This window comes from Hypanus sabinus, chromosome 18 (genome assembly GCF_030144855.1).
Source record: "Hypanus sabinus isolate sHypSab1 chromosome 18, sHypSab1.hap1, whole genome shotgun sequence".
Lineage (NCBI taxonomy): Eukaryota > Metazoa > Chordata > Chondrichthyes > Myliobatiformes > Dasyatidae > Hypanus > Hypanus sabinus.
Window position 1 is genome coordinate 48,306,535 of NC_082723.1, and position 13,851 is coordinate 48,320,385.

Here is a 13,851-nt window from a genome sequence, read left to right on the forward strand (position 1 = left end):
TAATAATTGTAGCTTTCATTGGGGCAGGGCATTTCACATGCTCCATTATTCTCATTTTATCCGTTATCCTTTAAACAATCCTTCCGATCATTGACTGACTGTAGCCTAACGCTTTTCCAATGACCGATGGCATTTCACCTCTTTCCTAACGCCTCATTACTTCCATTTTATTTTCAATCGTGATCGCTTCCTGTCAGTGGAACAGAAACACTGCGGGCAGTGGGTCCCGAACTCCGCTGGCTCCTCAGGTCCACTGGGTCCTGAGGGCCACCGCACTGATACAGGTTAAATAGGAAAACGGGGGCTGTGCTGGATTTGGGTATTTGATCATCCATAATATTCCGCATGGGAATTTCAACTGGAGGTGGCAGTGTTTTTTTTTTACAAGGTCGATATCAACCCAGCACGAATGGTATGGGAGTCACTGGATCGACATCAACCCGGCACGGGAGCAGTCTGTCACCGGATCAAACTCGCTGATCTCACTGCGCCATCAGCTGACCGGAATGGGGGGGGGGGGGGGGGTGAATCTTACTAAGAAAAATTTAAGCCAAATACAAAGTTAAACACTCAATACAGTGTCAATGGCAACAACTTAAAATGGCGGACGGCGTTGCGATCCGACTTAAAATGGCGGACAGCATGCGATCTGACTTAAAATGTCGGGCGGCGTCCTCCTTCCTCGGTTTGTAAGTATGAGTTGTCTGTAAGTCAGACCTTCATAACTCGGGGACTACCTGTATTACACAGATTGTGTTAACAGTACTTTTGACATACTCCCTGAACAGCTGTTTTAGGTTGAGGTTAATGCTCCTTTGTCCAGATAACTCAGTTCTGGAAATAGTTTCTATCAATCAAATCCTTTCATTGTCATTCAGTGTCTTAATTGTACCTGCTATTAATAATCTAAAACAACACAACCCACCTCAATCCCCACTGCCACCCAGAGGAATTACTTTTGACTGATTTGTTTGCTGGCTTTGGGCTCCATTGGAAAAGTCAGGATTTGTTTGCATTCCTAAAGCCCCGTGAACTGGTGAGGTAGTAATAGGTACCTCAGGAGGTATACAAGAGCATGACAGGCACAGATAAGGTGAATGCACGCAGTCTTTTTCCAGGGCTGCATAAACAAGAACTAGACGGGCATAGGTTTAAGGCAAGAGGGGAAAAGATTTAATGGAGACCTATTGGGAAACTTTTCCCGCAGAGGGTGATGGAACAACCTGTCAGAGGAAGTGGCTGATGCACATTTAAAAGACATTTGGACAACTACATGGAGAGAGAAGATTTAAAGGGATATGACAAATGGGCCTAGTTTAATTAAGCACCTTGGTCACAATGGATGAGAAGGGCCGAAGGGCCATTTGCTGTGCTACATGGCTCTATTCCTTTAAGTAGAAGGATTGGCTAACTAGGTGAATGATGTAATAGAAGCTGTGGACAACAGGATGAAAGGTACACCTCAGTCGCAATCACAGCTTGCGTGCTGTTCAATTTAACTTTGGCCTGATGATTGAAAACGGTTGATCACCATGAAGATGACACCGTGGTGCAGTGAGTACAGCTGCTGCCCCACAGCTCCAGCAGTCTGGATTTTGATCCTGATCTCCGATGTTGCCTGCAGGTGAGTTTGCATATTTTCACCGTGAGCCTGTGTACTTTTTCCAGCTTGTCACATTGCCTCCCAGATCCCAGACATGCATTTTGATAGCTTAAACGACCACAGTACATTGTCCCCTGTGCTTAGGTGAATGATAGAATCAGAGGTAGAGTTGATGGGAATGTGGAGAGGAGAAAGAAATGAGATTAGTATAAAATTGGTGCTTAATTTTTTTACTAAGATCGAGTGCAGAATAGGCCCTTCCATTCCTTTGAGCCACACTGCTCATCAACCTCCTGATTTAATCCTAGCCTAATCACAGGGCAATTTATATTGACCAATTAACCTAATCTTTGGACTGTAGGAGGAAACCCACAGGGTCATGGAGAGAATGTACAATTAACGGTTGGCACATACTTAGTGAGTTGTAGGGCCAGTTTTGACATTGAATGACTGTAAATTTATGACTCCGTTAGTCATTTCCCTCGCATCCAATGCAGCCATCACCAATTCTCTAATTCAGTGCAGTAAAACTTGGTGAATGAGGGTCTTTTTAAGTTAGACATAAAGACCCACATTCACATGATTTTTTAAAAGGACAAAGGGTCTGTACGTTCTTATCAGCTAAGTAAAATACGTTCAAGGACACAGCACTCAATCTATATAAGCTGCAAACCTCTGTCTTACTGAAATCATGAGATAGCTGCTGGCCCTGTGATTTTAAACCACTTCATTATGTCAGCACAGTGACCGCAGGCCCATTGAACCCAGGGCTATTTTTAAGCCTGGCAGTGTTCCACCGTAACAGCCTGGTTCCGATGGCACTGCCCATCAAAGTGGCTTGTCATTTCATATCCAGAGGAGTAACCGCTGATGCAAGAAATTATTTTACAAAAAAAACAAAGGAATCTAGTATTCAAACACTTCCCTTGTTTAAAACATCTCAGTGACGATGCAATAAACCACTTTCTCTAACGATTGCTAGGATTTTTTTATTTGGGAAGAAATGTTTCCAATAACTCAGCCTAACTGACAGGAGTACATAAGACTTATAATGAATGAAATAGAAAAACTAGAAATACAACATTCTTTGCAATATGTTGGAAGACAGATTTCCACCTGTATATCAATGTTTTGGTAGGTCAGATAGATTCTTATAGAGTTTAGTGCAATTTGACTTCCTTTGTTTCATTTTTACTGGTAGTAGGAAGACATCTTTATAACAAGATTCAGTTTCTTGCAACATACTTTTGTTAAAGGGGGGGAAGAGGAAGAGGAGGAGGGAGGGGGAGAGAGGGAGGGGGAGAGAAGGGGAGAGAGGGGGGAGAGAGGGGGAGAGGGGGGAGAGAGAGAGAGACAGAGAGAGAGAGAGAGAGAGAGAGTACACGCACGAGCGTTAGCGGGCATCTGCCTTTCCTACTTGTACCTGAGAAGGCTGGGGGGTCAAATTCCTTAACCAAAAAACCTAAGAACAAAATCCAGGATGAATTTACAGACATGTGCCAAGGAAGTGTTACATCATCCAGTGCCATCTTTCAGATAAGACATTAAATGAAGGCCCTGACTGTTTCACCATTATTGCATTATTCTGAAGAAGGATGAGGGAGATTATAGTCCAGACTCAACCTTCAATCAACATCATGAAAGAAATGTAGATCATGTTCTCGTTAGCGCAACACTGTCCAGTAACGTGATATATTTCAAGATGCTAAGAGGTTAGCGAGCTGCAAGATTATCTTGCGGGCTTGAGAGCAAAATTTGAAAGCCTACAACAAGCTGAAGGAGTTGCAGGTGAAAGGAATGAAAATCTACAAAGCTAATCAGGAGAAAGAGTTAGAGCTCAGGGTTGTTACTTCACACTGGCGAGATACCAGTAGGAAAGTGGAACGACAGTGACAGGAGTTGCTCACGGCAGTCAGTCTCACCTTCATTACCCCATGCATTTCAACACAAATGAGAAAAAAAATCGACGAGTTGTGACAGGTTAGAGGGCAAACCCTTGGGTAAGTGGTATGTTTTGAGAGTAGAGCTTATTGGGGGGGGGGTGTAGGGTGTTGGGTCATCAGTGTCTTGAACAGGGAAACAGATCTGCGGATGGATTGCTCTGAAGGCATTGTAGTTATCAGAGAAGCAGAAGGTGGAATGAATGAGGATGGGATGACCACAAGAGGTCCTTTAGATCCAGAGGACCTTGGGCCAGATTTGGTGGAGTTTGGGTGTCAGAAAGGGGTTAACAATCAGCCAGGAAGATGTTAGGGGTAGGAGTCCTTCCACACTCTCAGCCTCTATCTGAAACATTAACCAATCTTTTTGAATCATAATCATTCCTGCAAAGAATTCTCCAAACGACCAGACGAGAGCATATATAATTTTCCCAAGCATGAGAAGAAGCTAATGGGCAATATAATAAACACGTCTTTCCAGAGAATGGAGGTTAGGGACCTGTAGATTACTAAACTGAGCAGCAACAGAAGGAGGGGGCTTTGCTACCACATTCTTGCTGGGAGGAGACGGCTGACGTTTTTTGGAGGTGGGGTGGGTCATTGCCTTGCTGCTTCTACTTGGGAGGGGGAAGAACAAGAATTTCAGGATGTGTACTGCATACATTTCTCTGATATTAAATGGAACTACTGAATGAAGCAGCCCCACTGGGTCGACTGCAGAAGAAGGGAGAATTCTGTAATAGTGAACAAAATTAAGAAAGGGAAAGAAAGAGATTAATTTCATGAAAGGTAAGCTAAGCTCAACTACCTTTTTGTTTCCCCAAGAAAGGTTGGCTAAAAATTCATGCTGTACTCAAAAGAGCTATGAAAATTATTTTGGGATAATTTTATCTACAACTTATTGATCACGCAAATGCACAGTGAGCTGTAGATATAATAATTTTTATGCAGGGGTTCCCTGAGACCTGAAAATTATTTTAAGAGTTCCTCCAGGGCAAAAAGGTCAAGAAAAGCTGGCTTGGATAATAAAATACAAAAACACTGCAAACAGAATAAAGCACGGTCAGAGTTTATCTTTCCCTTCAAGCTATCAGGTCTAACACCTTCCAATTACTGCTGATGGCCATTTCTTACATGTTTCTCTGTTTCCAGTTACAACTACATCCCATATAAACTATCTACAGTGAAGGACTCTTCACTGCCTCCTTGCATATAATCCCTTCTGACTAGCTACATCACAGCCTAGTATGGAGTCACCAATGCATAGGATAGCTGGCATGGTAAGTACATTTACAATAAAGTGCTGCTCATTTTAAGTTCTTTTACAATAATATTGGTGGTAGAGTGGACAGCAGAATAGGTTACCTACGATTGCAACAGCATCAATAACAAATGGAAAAGTGGACGAGGAATGACAGATGAACTTAACACAAACGTGTGCTAAATGTTGCATTTTGGGTTGTTAAATCGGGACTGGAACTGGATAGCGACTGACAGGACCCTTGGGAGTGCTGGAGAACAGAAAAGACCTTTTGGTACCAGTACACAGTTCCCTGAAAGTGACAACACAGGAGGTCAGTATGATGAAGGAGGTGTTTAGCATACTTTCCTTCAATCAACACATTATGTACAGGAGTCGGGAGCTGTGTGTTACAACTATTGGTTTGTTAACAGGTGGGAGTAGAGTAGTTCTGTTTACCTGTCCAGAGAAAGGATGTTATTAAGTAGAAGAGATTTACAAGGATTTTACCAAGACTTAAGAGCTTGAATTATAAAAATGAGACTACATTGGCTGAGGAATGATCTTTCAGAGTACATAGAATCATGAGTGACACAGATAAAGTGTATGGTCACATTCTTTTTAACAAAGCATAAGAGTCTAAAACTAGAGGGGTTATATTTAAGTTGGTAAGATAAAATTTAAGAATCATTTTTTTTTAAATAGAGATGGTGGAGATAAACCACAGCAATGTTCTGCAGGCTGAAACTTCTAAATATACCTCTTTTGAATTACTCTCACTGCAATCTGCAGCATGTAATTTCCCGTCAAGCAAAACGCTTTTGGACCAACTTAATGAACTGCAGATTTCACGATCTTCTGAAGGACTCGGTGGACTTAACTCTCAAGCAAGCAGGAACGGAACCTTTAGGCAAGCAAATGTACACTGCCATGACTAGATGAGGCATGAACTCCAAGTGAGACTGAAACACCCTCTGCCCAGCATCTTGTTAGCAAAAGTGCCATCACTGGAGAACAAAAATGAGGACCTGAGGGCAAGATTGCTGTATCAAAAGGAAATGAGACTTTGTTGTGTTCTGCGTTTCACTGATACATGGCTTTCTCCCAGCACACCAGATTCAGTGAGATGACACAACGTCTTCTCAATACACAGGATGGACTCAACTACTGATTTGGAAAAGGCAAAAGGTGGGGTTATGTGTTTCATGATAAACTCTCTGTGGTGCTCCAATGTAGCAGTTTTGTCAAACTCGTGTTCCAACAACCTTGAACACCCAACAATCAAGTGCCATGAGAATACTCCTCTGTGATTGTGACCGCAGTTCGCCTTCGGCCAACTACAATCAGGCACTAAACAAGAAACTGTCCACTCCAATGCAGTTCAAGTCATAGTCAAGGACTTCAACAAGGCGTGTTTGGAGAAATCTCTACCCAAACACCATCAGCATGCAACCTGCAACACCAGAGGTCCCAACACACTAGACCACTGGTACATGAATGCCTTTTGGGAAATCTGATCATTTGGCTGTCCTCGCATCTGTTTACAGGCAGAGGCTAAAGAGCAGGGCTCCAAAGATGTGGACAATGAAGAGGAGGTTGCAGGAGGGGATATGTGACTGCTTTGAGTCATGTTCAAGGATTCATCAGCAGACCTGAATGAATACACTACGGTTGTCACCAACTTTATAAAATCAGTCATAGATGAGTGTGTTCTCTCAAAATCATTCACAGTCCTCTCCAACCAGAAGTCCTGGATGAACCAGGAGATCCACAATCTACTAAGGGCCAGATCAGACGCATTTAGGTTTGGCAACCAAGTAAAATACAAGAGTTCAGGCACAATATCTGGAATGCCATCTCACAGGTAAAGTGGCAATTCCAGACTAAACTTAAATCAATGAAGGATTCTCAACAACTGTAGCAGGGCTTGAATGCTATCACCTCTTACAAAGTGAAATCAAGCAACACAGGCAACAAGGAGGCTTCGCTTCCAGATGAACTCAATGCCTTCTCTGCTTGTTTTGACCGTCAAAACATGGAGGAATCTTCACAAAGTTACCACAGCCCCTGATAACCCTGTGATTTCAGTCTCCGAGGTCGACATGAGAGTATTCTTCAGGAGGGTGAACCAACGGAAAGCATCCACACCAAATGGGTTGCCTGGCTAAGCACTAAATACTGATCAACTGGCTGCACTGTTCACCAATATCTTTAACCTCTTGCTTCAGCAGTCTGAAGATTCCACCTGCTTCAAGCAGGCTTTAATCATACCTTTGCCTAAGAACAATATGCTACCTGCCTCAATGACTATGCATCCACTGTGAAGAAGTGTTTTGAGAGGTTGGTGATGAAACACATTAACTCCTGCCTGAGAAGTGACTTTGATCCATTCTAATTTGCCTATTGGCACAACAGGTCCACAGCAAATACAAGTTCATTGTTTCGTCGCTCAACTCTGAAATATCTGGACAGCAAAGATGCCTACATCGGGATGCACTTTATCAACTACAGCTTGGTATTCAGTATTATCATTCCCTCAATACTAATTAATAGGCTTCAATACCTGCTTGTGTAATTGATTCCTCAATTTCCTCACTTGCAAACCCCAGATTGGTAACAACATCCCCTCCGCAATCTCCATCAGTACCAGTGCACCACATAGCTGGGTACTTAGCCCCTTGCTCTACTCACTTTGCACTATGACAGCGTGGCTAAGCACAGCTCCAATGCCATATTTAAGCTTGCTGATGACACCACTGTCATTTGCCAAATCAAAAGTGGCGGCAAATTTGTCAGTATATAGGGCAGAGATTTAAAATCAGGTTGAAAGGTGCCAAGCCAGTCTCTCAACATCAACAAGACCAAGGAACTGATTACTGACTTCAGGACGAGTAAATCGGAGGTCCTTAAGTCAGTCCTCATTGGAGGATCAGAGGTGGAGAGAGTCAGCAACTTTAAATTCTTCAATGTTATCATTTGAAAGGAACTGTCCTGGGCCCAGAACCACAAGGGCAATTACAAAGAAAGCACAGCAGCGACTTAACTTCCTGAGAAGTTTGTGAAGATTTGACACGACATCTAATACTTTGACCAACTTCTTTAGATATGTGGTGCAGAGTATATTGACTGGCTGCATCACAGCCGGGTACAGAAACACCAACAGAAAATCCAACAAAAAGTAGCGGATCTGGCCCAGTCCATTACAGGTAAAGCCCTCCCCACCAGTAGGCACATCTACATGGATCACTGTTGCTGGAAAACAGCATCCAGTATCAGGAACCCTCACCACCCAGGCCAGGCTCTCTTCTCACTGGTGCTATCAAGAAGAAGGCACAGGATCCTCAGGACTCACACTACCAGGGTTCAGGAACAGTTATTACCCCTCAACCATCAGGTTCTTGAACCATTGGGGATAACTTCATCCTACTTTACTTGCCCCATCACTGAATTTTTCACAGATCCTACAGACTCGCATTCAAGGACACCATCTAATTTTATTGATATTTGTAGGTTATTTATACATTTTCTCTTTTGTATTTGCATAGGTTGCTGTCATTTGCCCATTGGTTGTTTGTCTGCCCTGTAGGGTGCAGTCCTTCTTTGATTCTATCATGATACTAAGAATCTACTGAGAATACCTGCAAGAAAACAAATCTCAGGATAGTCTATGGTGATGTACAGTATATGTGTTTTGATAATAAACTTACTTTGAACTTTGAACCTTGAACTTTTGACCTGTGGGACAACTTTTTAAAAAGAGGATGCTGTGATGAGGAATCGGCTGCCTGATGTTCAATTAAAATGTCTAAAAAAAAACCCCAGACAATCGAACAGATAAGCCAAACCTAACAGGGCCATGCACAGCTAAATGCGACTAGCTCAGGCAGCAACATGAACCACATGGGCTGAAGGGCCAGGTTCCATGATGCACAACTCCATGACATTTATGCAAAAGTATTCCATTTACTTACGTATGACAGAAGGAAAATTCCTTAGGTCTCAAGTTCATTTCTAACCTTATTTCCTGCTTCACTGTTCTGCTGCCAGGCACTTCCAATGTCAAACTTTCATAGACCAGACAACTTGCATTTATAAGGCAAGTTTATTATAGCAAAAAAGACCAAGGCATTACCAAGAATGTGATAGAGAGCCACAAAAGGACCTAAGAGAATAATAACCAAAAGCTTTAGAAAGGGTGGCATTAATTAATATCTAGAAGGAAGGAAGGTAACAATGTAGTAACGTTTAGAGAGGGAATTATAGAGTTTCAAACTTTTGATGATTTGGCGATCAATATTTGAACAATGAAAACTGGGAATGCTCAACATGACAGAGTTAATGGAGATTTTAGGGCTGGCAGATGCCATAGAGATTGTAATAGCCAAACCTTGGCAGCATCATAAAGTTCAAGCTCCTGCTCGGAGGCAGATGTTTGTGGACATTCTACATCAAACTTCCTTCTCTAGCAGCTTGAATAGGCATCATGATTCCTGGGTCAATTATCGATGGTAGAAATTTACTGGCAACCAACACCTGCTCTGAATGTGTCTTTAACCTCCAGCTCTAATAAAATAGAAAGTCAAGGATCGGAATGAATCGAAATGCAGTTTTTCCATCCAGTGCTAATATCTAATCAGATATTTCCTACTGTCATTGTTATGACACCAAACAGTCTGCTTTATTGGCACCCTATTCACCATTTTAAACATTCATTCACTTAAACCACCACAGCACCATAGCTACAAAGCATACTATCAGCAGAAGATACTTGAACTAGGCTGCTCTGAAAATGTTCCCCAAATCTGTTATTGTTTCCATCAGAAAGATAAAGTTGGCAGATGCAAAAGAATGCTTTATCCTACAGGTTCCACTCCAAGTCACAAAACATCCTGACCTGAAAATATATCACTATTCCCTTCCAGCATTGCTAGAACTCCATCCTATCAGTGCTGTGGGTGATTTTTCACCAAGAGCACTGCAGCAGTTCAAGAAATTGGGTCATTGCCACCCTTTGAAAGACATTGAAAGAAGGGAATAAATATTGACTGTGCCAATGACAGGTTAAAAAATAAACAAAAAATAAAATTATATTAAGTTCCAGAGTACTACGATCAATTTTACTGACTGCATTTCAGATGGAATTGTATTTGCCAATGTATTTGATAGCATATCTTTACAGAATAGTACAGAGATTAAGAGGGTTAAATGATTAGTCAGGGTTATATACACTTGGTTGATTTTCCCTTAAGAATACAAGATAAGTGTCTGACATGTTTAAGGTGTCAATAAAAGTCTTGGGGATTTGATCGGATAGGTAAAGTAACAGAATGTAAGCTAAGCTGTTCAGGGTTGAATTCTTCACATAAAGATGATAGATCTCTGGAACTCTCTCTCCTTAGATTCCTGTTCAGCAAGGATGTTTTCGATTGAAAACCAAACCAGTGTTGAGCTGAAGTATGAACCAGCCATGAACTAACTAAAGGTCGAAACTTTTTCAAGAGACTGAAGACTTCCGCCATTTGCCTTCAGGTAATACAGAAGAATATTTTATCAACAGTGCTTAGAACAGAAGCAGAAGAATCAAGAAATTTTAGCCACCTCTTGTGGAGTAAAATGTTCTGCCAATATGTTGCCCGCTCAACAGCAATGATGTAGCCTTCAGTTCTTGCTTTTTTTCCCCATAATCCACCCGACCAGTTCCGGTTATTTTGCTAATACTTTAACAGTTTTTCTCAGTGATTACCCTATTATTTCATATCACCATGACCCTGATCATACCTTGCATTAGCAGCAGCAGCAAAATGCATTTTCATGCATTCATACAAGAGAAACCGTAACCCAATTCCACAGAAAAAAAAAAGTTTAATTTCATAAAGAATTGTGCTGGACCTGTAGACTATCCAGTGGCTTAATTTTGTTGTTAACTCCACATTTCTAATGCACTCTTGAAGATATATGTTCATCAACAACCTTTCCCAGTCAACTAATCACACAACTCTTCATATTACTCAGTGAGCAGATCCCACTCCTATTACTTAGCTTCATTTAAGATAAACCAATGCATAATCATTCTTTGTTCCAAAACCAAATAAAGAAATACTTTTCCAAACAGGCTTTAAATTTCAGAGCACCTTGCATCCTTGTGACTGCTGGCATTCAACTAGACTGTTTAAATAATGTTTAAAATTTCCACAATGTCCAGGTTCACACCAGTCAGAACTCAGGAGTGATCCCCCACACTCGATTGCCTGGGCATCAAATGCCATCAGAGCCCAACAAAATACTTCTAATTGCCAGTTTAAGAATACGGATTCAAATAAACCGCAAAGGAGATAAAGGTCACCATGAATTTCTATCAGGCTAGTGATGAAATGACAAAGAAGTGTGAGGTAGGCATGCAGATTTGATGCCAGAATGGAAATAGTCATCAGAGAGATTTCTACGAAATAAAATTTGCGAGCATGCTGACCATTAACAGTTTCCTTAAAGTACAATACATTGCATACTCACCAAGTTAATTATACAAGACTTCGCTGCAAACTTTAAGCATATCTGTTCAGATTAAACTGGAAAATGCTAAGAGAAAAATCTCCTTTCCAAGCTTAACTGCCACATTAATCATTGTTCCCTGAATACATTTTCATCGGCTGCCTGCTTCTGTGCACGGTGCTCGCAGCCCACGTTACACACCACACATGTGTACACCTTGTAAACGGAAAGCAGTGTCTGATTCCCTGGCTCTTCCGCAAGGCTCAGTCCAGGAGAACCAGCAACAGAGCTTCAGCAAGGCCTTCACAGTAGTTTAGTATGTACGACAGCAAGGGTGAATTCTCATCAAGAATGCTGTCCACGTCAATGGAGAAACGATTAGGAAATCCACCTTCAATATATTAGTTTTATTGCCCAACGTGGCTAATGCATCCTTAAACTACTCAAATTGATTAATAGGGCAAGTGAATGCCAGAGCTACACAGTAGGAGGATGCAACAATTTTTTTACTGCTTCAAGCACAAGGAAGAGCAGTAAATCTAAAACACATATCGGCCCCTCAAAAGCTTCCTCCACTGTTGTCAGGACATTCAAAGCTCACTCCACTGTTATCAAGACTTTCAAAGCTTCCTCCACAGCTGTCAAGACCTAAAGTGTACTCTAGAAAGGGTAACATTCAGAAAATAGCATGCCATTTCGGAGAGGAGGTACAGACCTTCTTTCAGCCAAACTCCTGAAAGGCTTGCAAAACCTGACCGAAGGTGAAGCTAGATGCAGCGTTTGGCTTGAATCTTATCAGTAGCATTGCATCAGGTGCCCACGCTTACTTTCTCCCTGCTTGTGTCAATCAATCAATGGCATTTTCGTTTTGAAAGCAGAAGAAAAGAGCAGGTGTGGATTATGAGTCTATAAACTGGAAGCCAGCAAAATGCAAGGGGAGCGTATATCCTCGCCGGACTGGGTCGCTGGATATCTAGCCAGTGAAGCAGATGGTGTAACGACCCACACATTAAACAGGAGAGGACGCCTAATAACAAAAACACTCTGCGATCGGTGTCCTCGATCACGTCCGTGCCGCTGCACCGATGCACTTTTTGCACCGGTGCAGGTAGATGGGCGAGGGAGGACTTTCAATTAATTAATAACTTTTAAACCTGAAATACAAGGGCCTCGTTGACATAATCGGTGCGATTTGAGAAAGTACATATTACATAACCGTTGCAGGGACAAATTGGCGCTTTCGTCAAATGTGCCCAACAGAGTAAACGATAAGTGCATTTTTAATTGTTCCCATTTAAAGAGACAATGACGAGTGAACCGCTGCAAACCTCAATGTGCTCAAACTTTGGGTTAAATAGAGTAAGGGCTCCCCCTAGTGGAAGAGGTTACTCCGGCACCTCCTTCTCACAGAGTGTAATCCTTTAAAGGAAACTTTGAATGCAAGAGGTTCGTTTTCTGATCAAAAGTATAGCTGCAAAATATCCGAGATTGAAAAAGGGAATCACGCGGGAATCTAAAAGTAATAGAAGATGAATATAAAAAGCCAAAGGTTCTTCAATTCACAATGATGTGATCGTGGAGTTAACAGATAACGTAAATAAAAGCCGAGAGCGCTTGTTATTAAAATATCTACATTCCTTCAATACTTCTATAAAATATGCCCACCGTGCTTGCATGTACATCAAAGCAGTTCGAACCGTTACCCCCAGTCTCTTGTCATCTTGGAGCGGCCCCGTCACATCCCGCCGTTGCTCAAAACAGCCCCCCGTCAGCCCACACCTTGGCAGAGAACTCTGCAAAATCGACATGTACTAGGTCTGCGTACAGTCTGCAACACACACACACACGCACCGCAGGGAAGGGTTTCCAGAGAATAAATATTGGACGATCAGGGCAAGATTTAACACTTGCACATCCCTCTGCTTTAGTACTATTCCCGTGGATCCGAGGAAGATTTCCAATATCCATTAACGAATTGACCCATCAGAACACAACTTGTAATTAATACAATCTTTGAAAGAGATTGCAGTTCTTGGTATCCGGGACTGACCATTTCACCCCCGCCCCCACACCCGCCACACTCTCTCTCTCCCTCTCTCTCTCTCTCTCTCTGTACACCCCCCCCCCCCACCAAAAATGTGCACACGGTATCCAGTTAAATGTGTGGCCTCCTTCACCGCCCCCCCCCCCCCCCCGGCGCCGCTCACTCACCTAGTGACGGTCCTTCTCCGTAGCTGGTGTGCAGCGAGTTCTGGGCTGAAGGTTTTTCGGCATAAAGTTGCCGAGGACCCTGTGGTACCAGCTCCGGCGGTTCGAGCGACCTTGCAGTCTGTGCGCGGTTGCTGAGGAGAGAGACTGATGCCTTCTTTTCATGCCGGTGTGACAAGACTTTGGATAGATGTTTTATATTTAGAGATATATATATATATATATATATATATATATATATTCTATATATATATGTAAATATACTGTATGTATGTATTCCTCGTTACCGACCGGCTGCGGAGACCTCAGCGACCAAGATCAGCAGAACCAGCGGCGGCTGCAGCAACAACATACTCCAGGGGTGGATGAAT

General features: G+C 42.3%; 1 protein-coding gene across 2 annotated transcripts in view; it reads right to left on the reverse strand.

The window, feature by feature from the left end:
* The window catches only part of brinp1 (bone morphogenetic protein/retinoic acid inducible neural-specific 1), a 417,096-nt gene extending 403,492 nt beyond the window's left edge, over positions 1–13,604 (reverse strand). Inside the window, exon 1 of one of the 2 annotated variants that reach the window (XM_059994295.1) lies at positions 13,484–13,604. The gene's annotated coding sequence lies outside the window, so the exon portion shown is untranslated. Of the gene's footprint in view, positions 1–12,937; positions 13,017–13,483 lie in introns of those variants that run through there. The other variant, XM_059994296.1, reaches the window with a different exon arrangement.
* Between the last annotated feature and the right edge of the window lie 247 nt (positions 13,605–13,851).